Here is a 19,818-nt window from a genome sequence, read left to right on the forward strand (position 1 = left end):
TTTGTATCTTATGTAGAGCCATCCAGGAACTATATCACACAAAATGAATCTGATAAGCCAGTCTGATCCACATCTATAGCAGTATGATTTGAGTGAAAGATAGTATATTTTTATGAAGGACAGTATGATATAGTGGAAAGAGCCCTTGACCTGGGATTATGAAATCTAAATTCAAATCCTATTGCTATTGATAGCTAAATCACTTTATTTCTGTGAACCCATTTCCTCATCTATCAAACAAGAATATTATAACTACATTATTACCCACATAGCATTTTTGTGAAAAACTGCTATGAAGAAGAAGGAAAGATTGAAAAATGATAATAAGATGCCAAAGGGGCAAAATGCAATAGTAATGTCCAGGATTTGGAAATATCATTTGATCCCCTAGAGAGTGGACAGCTCCTGTCTTCTATTACCATTTCTTAGATGACTGGGGAGAAGGAAGGAAGTTTTCTCTCATACTCTCCCTCCCTCTATTCTCCTTCCTCCCTTCCCCTCTACTTTCCCAATGTTTCTCTTGACACTAGACAAATCCCTTTTAAAAACCTAAGAGGGTGATATGCTGCCAGCCCTTATTCACTTAAATTCAACTCACTCACATGTCATGGCGTCATCTCTTTGATGTCATGGTCCTCTTTGAGAATGAAAGACGAGCAACCATAGAGAATAAAGGAAAGTAAGAGAAAAAGGACACTCTCTTAACCTTACCCTCATGGGGCTCCTATGGGAGGGAGCCACCAAAATCTGTCTAAGGCAACACAAAAAAAAATTCAGCAGAGATCACTGGATTAAAAATAAGGTATAGCTAGTGCAAAAAACAGCTAAATGATCACATTTCTTCGTTTATGACATTCTTTTACTAATAATATAACCCAAAATTGCATCAACTTTTGAAGGTTATAACACCACAGTTCTGAATTACTAATTTTCCAGTTTTGCAAAATCCTTTGGTTACCTGCACATACCCCTAGCATCTTGGATTCTAAAAAGTGAGTTATCACTTTATCTTGCTCAGAACCTGTTCCCTATATTATTTCTCTATTTCCAAAACATGGAAGCCTCACCCCATATAACTCTCCCTTTGCCAAATCTTGTTCCCTTTTTTGTGTTATTATATATATATATATTAGAATATAAACTCTCTTTGAAGGCAGGATGTATCTTATTAGAGTATCACTAGACACTGGGATAAATGCTTAATAAATGCTTTTCATTCATATTCACTCTGTACACATAGATATGTGCATATCTGTTTATATTATATATAGTGTGAATATATATAAAAATTGTATACATATATGTATGTGCATATATACACAGAAAAAATCAGTAGCATATATATGTATAAACACATATACTTGTGTATGTGTGTGCAATTTATTTTTTTAGACTAAATACAGGATTCTATGCTGATCTTTATGATTATATGACCTTGGCTATTATGGGAATAAGATACAAAAGATTCTCTAAAAATATGCTATACATTAAAAAAGATTAAGAGATATATCCAAGTAATAGAAATAAATATCCTTCAGTGCCTAAAAATCTACCTGATTTAAATCCTACTGAAATCCTAAGGCTATTAACTGAAAAAATATAATATAATTTAAAAAAAACCATAGGCTATAATAAAAGTTAGTCTTGGAAAATATGAACTCTTCATCCTCAATATTCTTTAAACAGGGGCAATTAGGTGGCACAGTGGATAGAGCACCAGCCCTGAAGTCAGAAGGACCTAAGTTCAAATCTGACTTCAGACACTTAACACTTCCTAGCTGTGTGACCCTGGGCAAGTCACTTAACCCAATTGCTTCAGCAAACACACACACACACACACACACACACACACACACACACACACACACACACACACATATTCTTTAAACAACTAATGTGATAAAATTATAATTATGGGATGAAGAACATGTTAAAAATTTTGCAAAATTACCCAAAAAAATAAATAAATAATCCCAAAAAACAGAAAGGAAAAGACACTCATCCTACTTCTTCCAGGAATAGGACATCCATGGCCATGGAACATCACATATATTTTCAGACTTTTTCAGTGTATTATTTGGTTTTGCTAGAAAAAAGAGGTAGAGGAACTCCTTTCTTCTTTTTTTTTTCTTTTGAAAATATTTGTTATATGGGATAGCTCTCTGGAAGAGAGCAGGAAAAGGAATACAGAGAGAAATATTGATATTGGAAAAACAAAACATCAATAAAATTATTTTAAGTATTAAAAGGACACACATACACAAAAATAATTATCATAGCCCTATATCTAGTGGCAAAGAATAAAAGACAAAGGGGAATTCCTATTCATTGGTGAATGGCTGAATAAACTATGGCACATGAATATAGTAGAATATCATTTCCCTACCAAAAAAAGATCCAAATCAATACCAAGATCAAATCAAAATCAAATCAATCATGTCTATGAACAAAGGCTGAAATGCTAAAAGAGAAATCTAACATTTCTAATATAAAATGTCAATGTCTTAATCACACCTATTCAAATTTTTCAAAAGGTTAGAGAATAAATATATTCAAAATTCATTTAATATAAAAAGATAAAGAGAAATTATCACTGAAAAATCAGTCTAAGACATATCATAAAGCTGTAAAGTTTTTTAATGGCCATAATCATCATTAATCTAAAGATAGAAAATATCAAAAAAGATACACAAGTATATTATATACTGATAAAAGTCTCAATAAATAACCAATATGTGACGATTTTAAATTTGCATACAACAAACAATTCCTTGGGTTTTTCCTAAATAAAAATTTAACATCAATACAAGAAAAATTGGTTTAAACATTAATTTAATGGAACTTCTAAATTCTATTATAATAAAACAAATACCATTTAAAAACTGATAATATAATAATCATGGGTATAATGATCTGCTTATTAAAATAAGATGGAAGCAATTGTTCCATAGAGACAACATCACAAAGAGAAAGGAGCCCTAAATTCGGAATAAGAAAATATATTATGATGTAACAGACAAACCCAAAATGAGATTCACATTTTGGGTTTGTCTGTTACATCATAATTGAGTTTGGACATGTCACTCAAACTTACCGGGTTTTTTTTTTTCAAATTCATAAAACAATGGTGTGTGAAGGAAAACAAACTAAAGTATATCTATTAAGTCTCTTCCAGCTCTAAATACTTTAACAATTAAATAGGAGATGCAAGAAAGATACATTTTCTTAAGTGTAAATTGAATTCTAATAAAACCCAATTACATACTTACCATAATGAGACTATTAATAAACTTTAAAAGATGAAAATTGCAGAGGCTGGATTTTCAAATCATCAACTTGATAATTCAGTGCAAAAACTTAGAAATAAATAACTACAGTAAAATAAGAGATCTCAAAGGCTATATGAAAGATCATATATTAAAGCAAATTTGGTTAAAGAAGAAACTAAAAATTATAAATTATTTAAATTTTAAAATAATATTAATATCATATAACAAAATGTAACTAAAATATAGCTAAAGAGATTCTTGGGAGCAAATTTGTAGTATTGAACATTTCTATTATGAAAAAAAATGAGACTAAATTAATTGCTTGTACCTAAAGATATTAGAAAAGGAATAAAGCATTAATCAAAAGGAAAGTAATAAAAAAAAGATATTAATTAATTGAAGTAGAAAAAAATTGACAATAAATGAGAGAAGAGTTTTTAATTGACAAACCATTATCAAGAAACCAAAAAAGAGGTTACCACCAAAACTAAACACAGAAGATCAATCACAACAAACAAACCAAAAAAAAAAAATATATATATATATATATATATATATATATATATTGCATACAACTTCATACAAATGAAGTAGAGAATTTAAGTAAATGGATACTGATTTGCAAAAATGTAAATTCCCCAAACTCAAATGGGTAAAAGAGGAGTAAAATATTTTAAAATATATATTAAGAAGATAGGAAAAATTATAAAGGGATTTAAATGCTAAACAAATCATTTTATATTTAATCCTGGAAGCAATAGAGAGTCATTATAATTTATTGAGTGAATGGGTCAGGAGGTGACAAGTTCAGATCTGCACTTTAGGGAAAACACTTTAGGACCTAAGTAAAGGATAGATTAGAATGGGGTGGAAACTGAGGCAAGAAAGCTGACCAAAAAATTTGAGATGATGGGATTCTGTACCAGAATGGTGACTGAGTGAGTGAAGAAAAAAAATTCTATAATAGATATGACTTATAGAAGTAGGAACGTGATTTAACAACAAATTAGAATGTGTTGGTGAATGCAAGCAAAGTGTCAAGGATGACTCAATGGCTGAGAATATGATTGTGCCTCAGAAAATTATGAGGAAATTCAAAAGAGGGAAAGATTTGGGGGTTAAAATAATAAACTGTTTTGTACATGTTGAGTTTGAAATTTAGTTGGAGATGTGGGACTGGAGCTTAGGGAATAGATAAATCTGAAAATCATCTGCATAAAATCATCAATTAAAACTTGGAAATCACCAAAGTGTGTTTTTATAGAGAGATAAAAAAGATAAAGGGAGAAAGAACCTTGGTGTGATATCCATAGTTAGTGACCATTATCTGGATGAAGATTTAGCAAAAGAAGCCAAAAAGGAATGGTCACAGAGGTAAACAGACAACCAGAAGACAACTGTGTAATAGAGGATAACAAGTTTAGTCCAGAAGAGAAGGAAAGAATTAGAGTGACAGTTGGGATGATAAGATCAAGTGAGAGGTTTTTAAGTATGGGAGAGATATGAGTGATTTAATAAGCATCAGGGAAGATAGGGAGAGTCTGAATAGGGATGATAAGGAGGAGCAATCTGGAGAAGATGGTGGAATTGAATCAATGTGAAGGGCTTTGGCAAGGAAAAGGATAATAAAAATGACAAGGAGCAAAAGAAGCAAATAGTGGGAGAAATCTAGAATAGGTACTTGACAAAGTGCTATTGGTGATGGGACAAGAGTTATGAGAGTAGAGAACACCATAGAATTGAACTGATTCACCAGGAGCAAGTGAAGAGAATAGAATGTAGACAGCATATGGGTGATAACCTGGGAAAGAAGTGAAAGGCAACTTGAGGTCTTAGTGAGTTTAAAGAATAGAGTTAAAGGTTCTAAAGCATGGGCAAAGATTGAATGATAATAATCTTATGATCCACCAGGGACTTTCAGAGTTCATGAACACAGAAGTAGAACATTTGCAATGATGGCTAGATCAATTGCATGACAGTCTCTATGCACAATTATGGTAGAGTAGAAAAATAAGTTATAGGAATTGAGTAGACTGAGAAACTGAGACGGTAAGGTAGTAGAAGGTATATCAGCACCTATGTTAAAGTCCCCTAGTACAAGGGCAGGAATGGGGGCAGAAATAAAGACTGTGAACCAAACATTAAACTCATTGAGGAAAGAAGAAAGATATCCTAGGGCTGTGGGATAGGGTGATATGTATCTGCCACCAGGATCTAGGTTAATGTGATAAGTTTGTATAGCATGTGATTCAAATGAGGAGATATTACTGAGTGAAAAAATAAAGGGAGAGCCTGGAAGTGGCAATGAAGAGCAAAAAGTATTCCAATTCATCTACTATGACTAATGAATCAGGAGTGAGAATGAAAGTACCACTAGTACTCCAGTACTATAAATGGTAGTGAAAAAAATGAAGTCATCAGGAAGGAGCAAGGTCTCTCACCAAGTTCAGAAGATGGAAGAAGTAGAAAAGGAAAAGGTCTGTGATGAAAGTGAGTTTGTTAGTTATGGAGTAAGCATTCTAAGTGGCACTGTTGAAGGGGAAGGAAGATCTGGCAAGGAACAGGATTAAAGATGAGAATGAGAAAATGTATAGATGAAAGAGGAGAATGAAGTTTAGATATCAGGAGCTTGTGATTAAAAATCATAGGAATGAGGAGATCACAAAGGAGTGAGAGTATGCTAACCATTGAAGAATGAATCCAGGTATAGTACTGCATACTACCAGTGTTAAAAAGAGATCCACTGAGGGAGGCAGATGAACAGATTATTCCACATCCAACCTTATGACAGGTAGTAATGCTGTGAAGCAGGGAAGCATGCGGTAGTATAATGCATTGGGGAAAAGTTAAGAATACTGAGTAGTCAAGTCAGAAGGAGTAGAAGCTGTGGAATATAGGCCAGCTTGAAGAAGTTCCTGTGAGCAATGATGGAAGACAGGAGATGGATAGCTGAAGGTTCTGCAAATGGCTCTTGAAGCACTCAAAAAGGCTCTGAGGCAAAGACAGAAGCAGGGAGACAAGTGGCTGGAGTTGGCCCCATGAGATACATTTTGAATATGCTACAGAATATCCAATTGAAGATTTCCAAGGACTAGTCAGGAGACAAATGAGTCATCAATAAAGTTTTCTACAATGTCCCTTCCCACTATTCTATGCTGATTCAATCTTTTGGTGTATACAGAGAACTGTGGGAAGGATTAGGGGGTGGAGTAAGACAAGCCAGAGAAAGGGTTAGGGTTAGGAGGTTGCAGGGATCCTATCTCCATTCCCTTCACTTCTACCCCTAAAGACCAAGAATAAAGACCAAGGACTTTAGTTTATCCTGACTCTGACTGATTCTAAGGTATCCAGGGTGCTAACTCAGTCTTCTCATTTTTAATATGAAAAGTGAGAATAATTTTACACACTTACTTCACAAGATTGTTGGAAGGATGGAATTTGTAAACCTTAAAATACTCTTATCAATGTGAGCTATCATTATTCACATAATCTGCACTGAGTCAAATAATAATAATGGTTCACTCTATATAGCAAAAAAAAAATAAAAAAATAAAATAAAGTTTTCCACAGAACATCCATTTAAAAGGGAAAAAAATACACCTAGTTTGGAAAATAATGTTGAGAAATGAAAAGCCAAGAATAGAATTAAATATTATCTGAAGTCTGAACAGTGGGGAGAGGAGAGAAGACAAAGGAAGAAGCAAGATATGCCTGGAAAATAAATATTTATTTAAGATTTTCTCATAGACAATAGCTAAGGGGAGTTTCTGTTTGCATCATATTTTCATGGAAATCTGTTCACTACAAACTAAATCCAGCTGAGAAAATTAGCAAATTTCTGCCAAAACTCTAAAACAAAGAGAAGTTTTGCAATATCTCTTAAGTTTTAATTAGAAACCTAACTTCCTGCATGTAATTAATCAATCAACAAGCATTTATTAAGCACTATCTGTGTTCCGCATATTGTGATGGGCACTTGGGCTGTAATGATACAAGTATAAACACCTACCCCCAAGGAGCTTGCATTCCATTGAAGGAGACAACATGTATATGTTTATGTATGCATACATATATGTATGTGTTGTCTGTATGACACTAGGCTTGCCACTTTAATCTCAATCTGCCTAAATTTCCATAGGTGTAAAATGGAAATAAGAGCACTTCCCTTACCTATAAAATGGATTTAAGACCACATAGGGAATGTGTGTATGTATGTGTGTGTGTGTGTGTGTGTGTGTGTGTGTGTGTGTGTGTGTGTGAATTCCCCAAGCATTCTATCTATATATGCATATATTCCCCCGAACTCTAGGAAAAAATAGATAATTTTAGGAGGATTCATTAGCACTGATGGAGGTAGGGGGAGGTAGGGAGAGGTAGGGGATAGTTAATCTTATTTCAAATTTCAGTTCTGTATATATATTATCCATATTACCATGGATAAATCATTGTACTTTTCTAATTTTTAGTTTCCTTATCGGTCAAATAAAGGAATTAGATTAAATGATCTCCAAGGTCTTTTTTTGTATCTCCAAATTCAATCAATGTTTTCTCCTAAGTAGTTTGTCATGTAATAGAAAGAAGGCAGGGAAAGCATTAAAGTACTTTAATAGAGAAGGTATGTTAAAGGGAAGCAGTTAAGCATACAGCCATAGTCAGAACTAAGGTGAAAGACAGTAGTAGAGCTTGTGAAACCAAGCTGTATCATGGCCGCAATCTAGGGTAGTGGCATTCACTGTGGTTTTTGTAGAGAAAGAATGGCTGTTAATGATAAATGATCATGCTATAAATCCTCTTTGGCAACTTTCTCCCCCATCCCAGATTCTTCCATGTCCCTTTCAAAGACTATCAGGAGCTCAGAAATTTGTCACTGAGGAAGGCTATGCAACAGACAGCAAGAGAATTTTTAATAATGATAGAGGCCACAAAACATAATACAATTTCCTACTGCATGTATTATCTTCCTCTGTTTCTATCTTTCATATTTAGGTTTTTTTTAATATATTTTTTTTAATCAGGGAAGCATGGCATATTGGAAAATTCATTGGACTTTGTGTCAGTAATATCTGAGTTGGAATCCTGCCTCAGTTTACTAGCTGTAGGACACTAGGCAAGTTCAAGGGTTGTTGTGAAACAGCTAGGTAGAGTGCTTGACCTGGAATTAGGAATGCCTGAACCCAAATCTATCTTCAAACATTCACTTACTGCAAGTCACAGCAGCCTACAGCCTTAACACACACTGATTTCTTCATATAAACTACCATGCTCTAAACTCCCAACATTCCATTACAAATATCAGTTCTCTCATACACACACTCTGACCTCTCCAACTCATCAGTTCTCAAACATACCTACTTATTTTCATGAATATAAAATAATGATGAAAATGATCATCATGATGATGATAGCTAGTATTTATATAGTACTTTAATATATATAAAGCAATTGCTTTATATATATTTTGTAAATTTACAAAATATATATATATAGTAAATTATATATATATATTTTTTATATTTATATTATATATGTTTTATATATATACATTATATATATATTTTACAAAATATATATATATTTTGTAAATTTACAAAAACTATCTCATTTGAAGAGATGATAACAAAGAGAATTATTTGACTTTTATCTTGCTTTTGTTTTCTCTATCAAGAGGAATAATTTCTGTGCTATGAAATATAGGACAAAAATGCAAAACACAGGAGATAGAGAGCTGACATAGATGGACATTCAGGAATATAGATGAGGACCAAGGAAGAAGTCTTTCCCTAAGTAACTTTTATGATTCAGAGTTCTAGAGGGAGAGGCATAAGAAAAGTCTTTTATTCTGAATTGATGGTCAGTGGATATATGCCAAATTTGCAAATGACACAATGTTGAGATGTACAACTACTATGTTGAATGACACAAACAAGATTTCAAAAATCTAGAACAATGATTTGAATCCAAAAGGTTGAAATAGAATTGTGATAAATGTAAAACCCAATACTAAGATTCAAAAAGTCAACTGCACATCCCACAGAATGGGAAAGTGAGACAATAATTAGTGTGAAAAATACTGGGTATATAACTGTTTTGCTGCAAATTCAGCATAAAACATGAATATAAAGTGGTGGCTAACAAGGTTTTAGGTGGCCTTAATAAATAAAACATAGTATTCAAAAGGAGAGAAAGGATGATTCTTCTTTATTCTACCCTAACCAGAACACATGCAAAATATTGTACTCATTTCTGAGAGTAGCATTTTAAGGGAGATATTGACAAAATCGGGTCCAGAAGATGGCAACTAGAATACAAGAAAGGATCATTTGAAAGACAAGACAATAAAAATATGATAACAATTTTCTAGTATTCTTGTTACTTATAAGAAAGACCATAGACTTGTTTGCCTAAGGAAGGAAGGAAAAAAATAGCATTTATTAAGCACCTACTGCATTGCAAGCACTGTGCTAAGTGCTTTACAAATATTATATCATTCTATTTTCATAAGCACCTTGGGAAATAAATGCTATCATCCTCATTTTGCAGATGAGAAAACTGAGGCAGGCAGAGATTAAGTGGCTTGTGCAAGGTCATAATACTAGCACTACTAGTAAGTTCCTGAAGTTGGATTTGAACTTAAATTCTTCCTGACTTCCTGACACCTAATTGCCTGTAAAGGACAAAATTAGGAACAATGATCAGAAGTTTCAGAGAAGCTGATTTGGATTTAATATAAGGAAATCTCTACATACAACTAGCATTGTATACAATTATAATGGTCTATCTCAGGAGGTAATAAGTTCCCCTTTACTACAAAGGTCCAATCTCCACTAAAGGTTCAATGATCACTAATCAACAATTCCCAATATTTCTGATTCATTATGGAACAGATTTGTTCATTTCTTGGGTTTTTCCCAGCTCTGAGATGTTGAGTTTCTATGATTTGGAGTTCATGGTTGATGTTTTCTGAACAAAAGGCAAATAATATCTGTGTTCCATAGATTTTTGAGAAACATAAAGTATGATGGAAGTTACCCAATGCCTTTTATGAAACAAATGTGGTGTTGATTTGAAAACCTAGCTAAAACAACACTAGAAATGAAAAAAACATCATAGACCGTTCCTAATAAATACAAATGTGAAAATACTAAATAAAAGTATTGGCAAAGAGAATATAGCAATTCATTTTTTTAAATTATTCATCATTACCATCAATCATCATGTGAACTTCAGCCCATCATTCCAGCCCGTTGAGATCTTTTTGGATCCCAGTTCTGTCATTCAGTTGCATTAGCTCCCCCTCCCAGTTTCATACCATCTGCACATTTTAATAAATACTCCATCTATGTCTTCATTGAAGTCACTGATATAAAATGAACAGAAGACGGCCAAAGACTCATCTTTAAGGTGCTTTCCTAAAAGAGAATGTTTTAATGAACTCAATCTGCCATACAGAACAGTCACAGAAACTGAGGCAGAAAGGGAAGAAATAACATTTTTAAAAGGTCTTGTAATGAATCTGGCCCTGCCTAACAGGAATTCCGAATTTTTAGTTCCTGGACCTTGGTCTAAGTACAGCTGCTTTCAAGTGAGCCGACCGCCCCAGTTTACTCATATTTGGAAAATACAACTGCAGAAAATCCCAAAAAATAACAAGTAAAAAAAGGGATAAACTGTCCCTTAGAAAAACAACTGGGGTGAACTTTAGATGGGCCCATCCCACTAAAAGCAGTAATCACCATTCACAGGAGGCAGAAGAGAAATATAAAAGGGCCCACCTCCCACTCACCTACCTTAAACTTGAAAGGAAGTGGAAGCAGCTGCAGCTGGGCTGGCAGAGTCCTGCCATTGGCACTGCCAGCTACCTTGTTCTCAGTTGGCCATGCTCCATTGGTTTGGCTGGCCAGTCAATGCCCCCACACCGCTATAAAATAACATTTAAAAAAATATTTTTTTAGGTACGACAATTTGTACTTTGAGCCTTGAGTCGTTCTTGTTAACCAAGCTGCTGGAGAGAAAAATCATAGAAACACAGAATTTTACAGCTGGATGAAGCTTTAGAGATCAGAATATCCAATCTCCTCATTTTCACAAATGAGGAAACCAAGGCTAAGAGGTCAAGTGACTTGCCCAGAGCCACACAGTTGGTTAGATCCTGGCTGAGCTAGAATCAAGACCATATGTCTCCTAAAACTAAGCCCAATCCTTTCCTGCATTCCTCACCTTTGATGCATTACGGACAATAATTCCCTGAAATTAGGCAGGAAATAGTTCTTTTCTGAATCCAAATGTACACACATTAATGAACAATCACACAAACATGCCCAGGAACACATGTGGCTGCTATATTTGGGGATGCACTGGTCCCCTTCTATTTAATTCTCCCTGCAAGTAATCTTCTTTATTATTGAATGAATAAATGAAGTGGTGACCCAAAGTGAGGATTGTCACAACAATCAGTGACTGCATACTAGAAAGATAATTGCTATAGAGACAGAAGAAGGAAAGAAAGGAGAGGAAAATAGAGAAAGAGATAAAGAAAAAGGAGAGAGAGGGAGTGAGGAAGAGAAAGGGAGAAAGGAAGGGGAGAAGGAAAAGAGAGAAAGAAAGGGAGAGAGAGAGAAAGAGAGAGAGAGACAGAGAGAAAGAGAGACAGAGAAAGAGACAGAGACAGAGAAAAGAGGGAGTAAGAAAAAAGAGCCACATAGAGAGGATTTTATTAAATCCTTATACAATGCTAAGTGCTAGGGATACAAATATAAGCAAAAAAGACAGTCCTTACCCACAAAGAACTTATATTCTAATGGAGGAAGATAACACATAAGTGGGAACTGGGCTCCTCCAAAAATGGTGGTCGAGAGTAAAGAGTAAAAATCAGAAAAGGGAGGTCTCAGGGTCAGGGATTCTCTAAAGTGGGAAACCCACTGATGAGGAGGTGAAGAAATCTAGAGAGTGAGTTAAGGTGAGAACTAAGTAAGACTTATTTTGGCTCTTCCCAAACTGTTGCTCCAGGCTGGACAAATCACTATGAGGAGAAAAGGATTTCATGAATTGTAACCAAATTCTAAGTTTGACCCCACAGACACAGTCTGGAATGGAACCTGGGATCACACAGCAAGTCTTGGGACATGAAAACAGCCAAATCAGACATGGGTGAAAAGGCCACTTTCACCAATTGCCACTATTACTGCTTTCTTGGAAATAAAAGGAGGTAATGGCACTGGCAGCTGGGCAACTCTGGATGGAACACCAGATCTGGAATCAGGAATACCCAAGTTTAAATCTTGCCTCTGATACTTACTAGCTGTGTCACCCTGGGCAAGTCACTTATCCTGTTTCCTCCTCTATAAAATGAGCTGAACAACAATAATAAAACCATAATTCATGAACCTTCCCTAAAGTTTTATTATTACTAATCATTCTAAAGTCACTGTTAGCTCAAAGACAAAAATAAAATACAAAATAAAGCTCTGAGTGAATTTTTCACTTTAGACTGTCACTTTTAGAACCAATTTATTCAAGGTTAGAGAGGGTCATTTATGATCTCTCATAAAGACCATCTACTGAGAGAGGGTGGTTTTTTTTTAAATATCATAGCCCCTTTCCATAAGGTAAAGCCTATGAACCCTTTTTCAGAATATCATTTTTATATGCACAAAATAAAATACATAGGATTGCAAAAGAAACCAATTATTTTGAAATGTAGTTCTCAAAAAAAAATTTTTTTTAACATGTTCATGGAATTCAGCTCAAAAATCCCTTTTGGAATCACTCTCAATTAAAGAGAAAGCTCAGAGTGATGAAATCATCAATATTTTTAAAAGTACTTAATGTTAAGGTAAATACAAGTTCCCACAAATGAAGATGATTGGGATTCTATGTAGGCTTCCCTCTGCCAAATTGCTTCTGGGTATAGCACAAAGTGTTGGAATATATCTCCCAGACGCAGTCAAATGAGCAGTTTTCTTTCAAGGGTGCTGTGGACAGCAGCCACCACCTCCACAATCAAACCCAGCTGCATCTGCTTGCTGAGAGGGGCTTCAGCTGTAAACATCAGAGACCCAATCAATAGCAGCATGGTTTCCACCATATGACCTATGGGTCTGGCATCCACTGCTCACAGGTCTACTTGGTTGGCCATAGGAAGTAATAGAAAATTCATTTGTCTTTACAGGAGGCTTTTCCTGACCCTTATTAATTCTAGTCTCTTCCATTAATTGGTTCCTTTTTATATATAGCTTGTTTTGAATGTATTTATTTACACGTTGTCTTCTTCATTACAATCTAATGAAGGCAAGGACTGTCTTTAGCTGTATTCTAGTTGTTGTTGTATTCTAGTGCTAGCAAAGTGCCTAACACACAGTAAGCAGTTAAAAATCTTTATGAATTGATTGATGGTCTGACTTGCCCTGTCTATCTCAGGATTTACCATCTGCTTTCTTTTCTTGTTGGATTATATTTACTTGTAGAATTCTGAGCTAAAGACACCATCACAAGGCTCAGAAATCTGAATAAAATGTTTTCTCAAACACTAACTGAATGAATTAGTAAAAAGCATTAATTAATCACATAAACAAGTGCTAAGCATTGTTTTAAGTGCTAGGAATATAAATTGAAAAGAAGCACAGTCTCTGCCCATTAAATTCTAATTCAGAGAGACAACAATAAAGAAAAGTAAACTGAGGGCCAATGAAAAGACTCAGTGGTCCTTACAGTTATACAAGAAGACCTAGGAGTTATTATACTATACTGGAAGGTTATATGTCAATGCCTGGAGATTTGAAAAATGTGGGAAGGTAGATGGTAAGAAGAAATGATTTTCATCTCATAGAAAGGATTATACTTGAAGATTCCCTGATCACCCAGAGAGTTATGGCAGATTCACATAGATGCATGAATCTGTAGTGTCTCATTACTTCTATAAAAGATATAGAGATAAGTGTGGCAATGTATAAATTGAAATAAACTTCTATTCTGGTTTTATCCTAAAAGAGAAAAGTTCTCCACGCATAATGCATGGAAGCAATGTGGCACCCAGGGAGATAATATCCAGAATCATGGAAACAGGGTCTCTTACTAGCTATTTGATCATGTTCTTTGCCATTTGTAAGCTTCAGTTGCATCATCAACGAAATAAGAGTAGTACTGTATACTGTAATTCCTTGATATTACTCTCTCTGAGATTACCTTCCATATATTTTGTATACATCTTGCATGTACCTAATTATTTATATGCTACCTCATCCATTAGACTATAAGCTTCTCAAGGGCAAGGACTATTGTCACTTTGCTTTATATTCTAATTAACTAAACAATTCTTGGCACATAGTAGGCACATGATAAATTATTTTTAACTAACTAATGATACTCTGTTTAGCTGTCTAGGATTATTGTGAAAACAAAATAAAATTATATAGCATAGCATAGTATATATAGCACAGTAAAGTAAGAAATAATCAATGTGAGTTATTATTTTTTATTATCTTTTGGGGAAACATTCCAAAATGAAATAAGTCTTACTTTATAATATAAAACCATCAACAAGGTAAGAAACAACATGGTAATAGAACACTCATTTTCTTTTTTTTTTAATTTTTTAATTAATTTTATAATTATAACATTTTTGACAGTACATATGCATAGGTAACTTTTTACAACATTATCCCTTGTAGTCCCTTCTGTTCCAAATTTTTCCCCTCCTTCCCTCCACCCCTTCCCCTAGATGGCAGGCATTCCCATACATATTAAATATCTTATAGTATATACTATGTACAATATATATATGCAGAACCGAATTTTGTTGTTGTTGTTGTTCTTGCAAAGGAAGAATTGGATTCGGAAGGTAAAAATAACCTGGGGAAAAAAACAAAAAATGCTAACAGTTTACACTCATTTCCCAGTGTTCCTTCTCTGGGTGTAGCTTATTCTATCCATCATTGATCAATTGGAATTGGATTAGCTCTTCTCTATGTTGAAGATATCCACTTCCATCAGAATACATCCTCATATAGTATTGTTGTTGAAGTGTATAATGATCTGCTAGTTCTGCTCGTTTCACTCAGCATCAGTTGATGTAAGTCTCTCCAAGCCTCTCTGTATTCATCCTGTTGGTCATTTCTTACATAGCAATAATATTTCATAACCTCCATATACCATAATTTACCCAACCATTCTCCAATTGATGGCCATTCATTCATTTTCCAGTTTCTAGCCACTACTAAAACGACTGCCACAAACAGTTTGGCACATACAGGTACCTTTCCCTTCTTTAGTATTTCCTTGGTATATAAGCCCAGTAGTAGCACTGCTGGATCAAAGGATATGCACAGTTTGATAACTTTTTGGGCATAATTCCATATTGCTCTCCAGAATGGTTGGATTCTTTCACAACTCCACCAACAATGCATCAGTCTCCCAGTTTTCCCACATCCCCTCAACATTAATCATTATTTGTTCCTGTCATCTTAGCCAATCTGACAGGTATGTAGTGGTATTTCAGAGCTGTTGTAACTTGCATTTCTCTGATCAATAGTGATTTGCAACACTCATTCATATAATTGGAAATAGTTTCAATTTCATCATCTGAAAATTGTCTGTTCATATCTTTTGACCATTTATCAATTGGAGAATGGTTTGATTTCTTATAAATTAGGGTCAGTTCTCTGCATATTTTGGAGAGGAGGCCTTTATCAGAACCTTTAACTGTAAAAATGTTTTCCCAATTTATTATTTCCCTTCTAATCTTGTTTGCATTAGTTTTGTTTGTACAAAAGCTTTTTAATTTGATATAATCAAAATTTTCTATTTTGTAATCAATAATGATCTCTAGTTCTCCTTTGGACACAAATTCCTTCTTCTTCCACAAGTCTGAGAGGTAAAATATCCCTAATTTATTTATGATCTCATTCTTTATGCCTAAATCATGGACCCATTTTGATCTTATCTTAGTATGTGGTGTTTAGTGTGGGTCCATGCCTAGTTTCTGCCATACTAATTTCCAGTTTTCCCAGCAATTTTTGTCAAATAATGAATTCTTATCCCAAAAATTGGGATCTTTGGGTTTGTCAAACACTATCTTGTCCTGTGAACCTAACCTATTTCACTGATCAACTAGTCTATTTCTTAGCCAATATCAAATGGTTTGGGTGACTGCTGCTTTATAATATAGTTCTAGATGAGGTACAGCTAGGCCACCTTCATTTGATTTTTTTTCATTACTTCCCTTGAAATTCTCAACCTTCTGTTCTTCCATATAAATTTTGCTGTTATTTTTTCTAGGTCATTAAAATAGTTTCTTGGGAGTCTGATTTGTATAGCACTAAATAAATAGATTAGTTTAGGGAGTATTGCCATCTTAATTATATTCGCTCAGCCTATCCAAGAGCACTTAATGTCTTTCCAGTTGTTTAAATCTGACTTTAATTTTTTGGCAAGTGTTTTGTAATTTTGTTCATATAATTCCTGACTTTCCTTTGGTAGATATATTCCGAAATATTTTATACTATCGTCCATTATTTTGAATGGAATTTCTCTTTGTATCTCTTGCTGTTGGATTGTGTTGGTAATGTATAAAAATGCTAAGGATTTATGTGGATTTGTTTTGTATCCTGCAAATTTGCTAAAGTTATGAATTATTTCTAATGGCTTTTTAGCAGTCTTTCGGGTTCTCTAAGTATACTATCATATCATCTGCAAAGAGTGATAGTGTGATTTCCTCATTACCTATGCTAATTCCTTGAATCTCTTTCTTGGCTCTTATTGCCAAGGCTAGCGTTTCTAGTACAATATTGAATAGTAATAGTGATAGTGGGCAACCTGGTTTCACTCCTGATCTTACTGGGAAAGGTTCCAGTTTATGATCATTACATATGATATTTACTGACGGTTTTAAATATATGCTCCTTATTATTTTAATGAATAGTCCATTTATTCTTATACTCTCAAGTGTTTTTTAGTAGGAATGGATGTTGGATTTTATCAAATACTTTTTCTGCATCTATTGAGATGATCATATGGTTTTTGTTAATTTAGTTATTGATATAGTTGATTGTGCTAATAGTTTTCCTAATATTGAACCAGCCCTGCATTCCTGGTATAAATCCCACTTGGTCATAGTGTATTATCCTGGGGATGATTTTCTGTAATCTTTTTGCTAATATTTTATTTAAGATTTTAGCATCATACTCTGGTTTCTCTTCAGATCGCATAAATCTTTCGCCTTTTACTAAAGATTTTAGCATCAATATTCATTAGGGAGTCTATAGTTTTCTTTCTCAGTTTTCAGCCTACCTGGTTTAGGTATCAGTACCATGTCTTCATCATAAAAGGAATTTGGTAGGACTCCTTCAATCCCTATTGTTTCAAATAGTTTATATAGCATTGGAGTTAGTTATTCTTTAAATGTTTGGTAGAATTCACATGTAAATCCATCTGGTCCTGGGGATTTTTTCTTAGGGAGTTGGTTAATAGCTTGTTCTATTTCTTTTTCCTAAATGGGACTATTTAGATTATTTACTTCTTCCTCTGGTAATCTGGGCAAGCTATATTTTTGAAGGTATTCTTCCATTTCATTTAAGTTATCGAATTTATTGGCATCAAGTTGGGAAAATAGTTCCTAACTATTGTTCTAATTTCCTCTTCATTAGTGGTGAGTTCTCCCTTTTCATTTTTAAGACTAACAATTTGCGTAGATGGCAGAGAAGATACACGCCACTGTGTAAGCTCCTTTCTTCCCTCACAACCAACTAGATTTAATCAGCCTCAGAAATAGCGTTGGACTGATAGAATCCACAAGGACTGGAAGCACGACTTACCAGCTGAAGAGAATCTGGAGTTTCAGCAGGAAAGGTCAGCTCCCAGGGGAGGAAGAAGAGAGGCCAGCACAGACGGTGGGGTAGTGGCACACTGTGGGGTAGTGGCACACTGCGCCGGTCGCGCTGGAGAGGGCTCTGGGATCAGAGAATGCACTGACATAAAAGAATCTGGCACAGGCTGTTAGCTCTTCTCTGCTTATAAAACAGCAGTTCAGAGGAGAAATATAAGCCACTTTAAAATTTAAAACTAGATTGGATCTTCCCGGATCCCAGGGGTGACTCAGCAAATCTCGGCACCGGGGGTGTGGCTGACATAGGCAATCTAGGCTTTCACCTCGGGGTAGTTAAGAGATTGAAGAGTGGGCTGGGCGGTAACTCATAGTGCCTGGCTCGGCTGGCTGGAGGCTGTGGAACGGAAGTCCCAGAGAAGCGGAACCTTTGAACTAGGGACTGCGGTTTCTGGCAGACACTTCCCAGTTTGAGCGCAGGTGCTTTTCACGTCACCTGCTGCAGACATCCATGCCCCACCGGGACGCATAGGCTAGGCTTTGAGTCGCCTTTACTGTTCAGTCTCGAACCTCAGGGAAGCCGCTAAAACACAGCGCCCTCAGGGCACAGCAGTGCTAGTCACCTCTGAGGCACTTCCAGGGAGGGGTTGGGGGAACTCTCTCCCAGAGCTCTCTCTTAGTTCAGGCGCAGGGGCCGCTGCATCCATCTGGTCTGGGAGGAAGCTGGTAAAGAAATAAATAAATAATTTCCTACCCCAGGGACAGACCCCAAAAGATTTTTTAAGTATGAGCAAGAAGCCCAAAAAAAACCATAGATTCCTTCTATACAGAGAAAGAGCGGGTATCCAACCCCAAGGAAGTTAACAGCAGAGAGTCAGCAGATAACAACCTAAAGGGGAACAATTCCTGCCCCCCATCACATAACTCTCTCCTTGAAGAGACTATTAAAAAGTTAAGAGAGTTTGAAGAAAAATGAGGAAAGGAAAGGGAAGCTATGATAGAGAATAACAACGTCCTGAAATTGGAGTTGGAAAAAATAAAGAATTCACAGGAGATGCAGGGAAACAAAATTAGTGAATTAGAAAAGGTAAAAAAATCACAGGAAAATAGGATTTCTGAATTGGAGAAGATAAAAAAGTCCCAAGAAAATAGGTTCTGAATTGGAAAAAGACAATAATTCTCAAAAAAAAAAAAATTAGGGAAATGGAAAAAAATTCAATAGAGCAAAATAATTCATTTAAAAATGAAATTGGGCATTTACAAAAAGAACTAAAAACTGTGAAAGAAGAAAATAACTCCTTAAAAGTCAGGATGGAACAAATAGAAATGAATGATTCACAGAGAACCCAAGAATCAGTCAAACAAAACAAAAAAAAAATGAGAAGTTGGAGAACAATGTCAAATACTTACTGGGAAAATCTATAGACCTGGAAAATAGATCTAGGAGAGATAATCTGCGGATCATTGGACTTCCCGAAAACTATGACCAAAAAAAGAGCCTAGATTCTATTTTACAGGAAATTATCAAAGAGAACTGTCCAGAGATAATAGAAACAGAGGGGAAAGTAGATGTTGAAAGAATTCATCGAACTCCTTCTGAAATAGACCCTAAAAAAAGAACACCACGGAATATTGTGGCTAAGCTGCAGAATTACCACACAAAGGAGAAAATCCTGCAAGCAGCTAGGAAAAAACAATTTAAATACCAAGGTGCCACAATAAGGGTCACACAAG

At 35.0% G+C, this 19,818-nt stretch overlaps 1 non-coding gene across 1 annotated transcript; it reads left to right on the top strand.

Annotated features, from left to right (window-relative positions):
• The first annotated feature begins 17,443 nt into the window (after nucleotides 1-17,443).
• Nucleotides 17,444-17,556, top strand: LOC141552426 (U5 spliceosomal RNA). Its single transcript, XR_012485207.1, has one exon. It is a non-coding gene; the product is annotated as a U5 spliceosomal RNA (small nuclear RNA).
• The last annotated feature ends 2,262 nt before the right edge of the window (nucleotides 17,557-19,818 follow it).

Source organism: Sminthopsis crassicaudata, chromosome 1 (genome assembly GCF_048593235.1).
Source record: "Sminthopsis crassicaudata isolate SCR6 chromosome 1, ASM4859323v1, whole genome shotgun sequence".
Classification (NCBI taxonomy): Eukaryota; Metazoa; Chordata; class Mammalia; order Dasyuromorphia; family Dasyuridae; genus Sminthopsis; species Sminthopsis crassicaudata.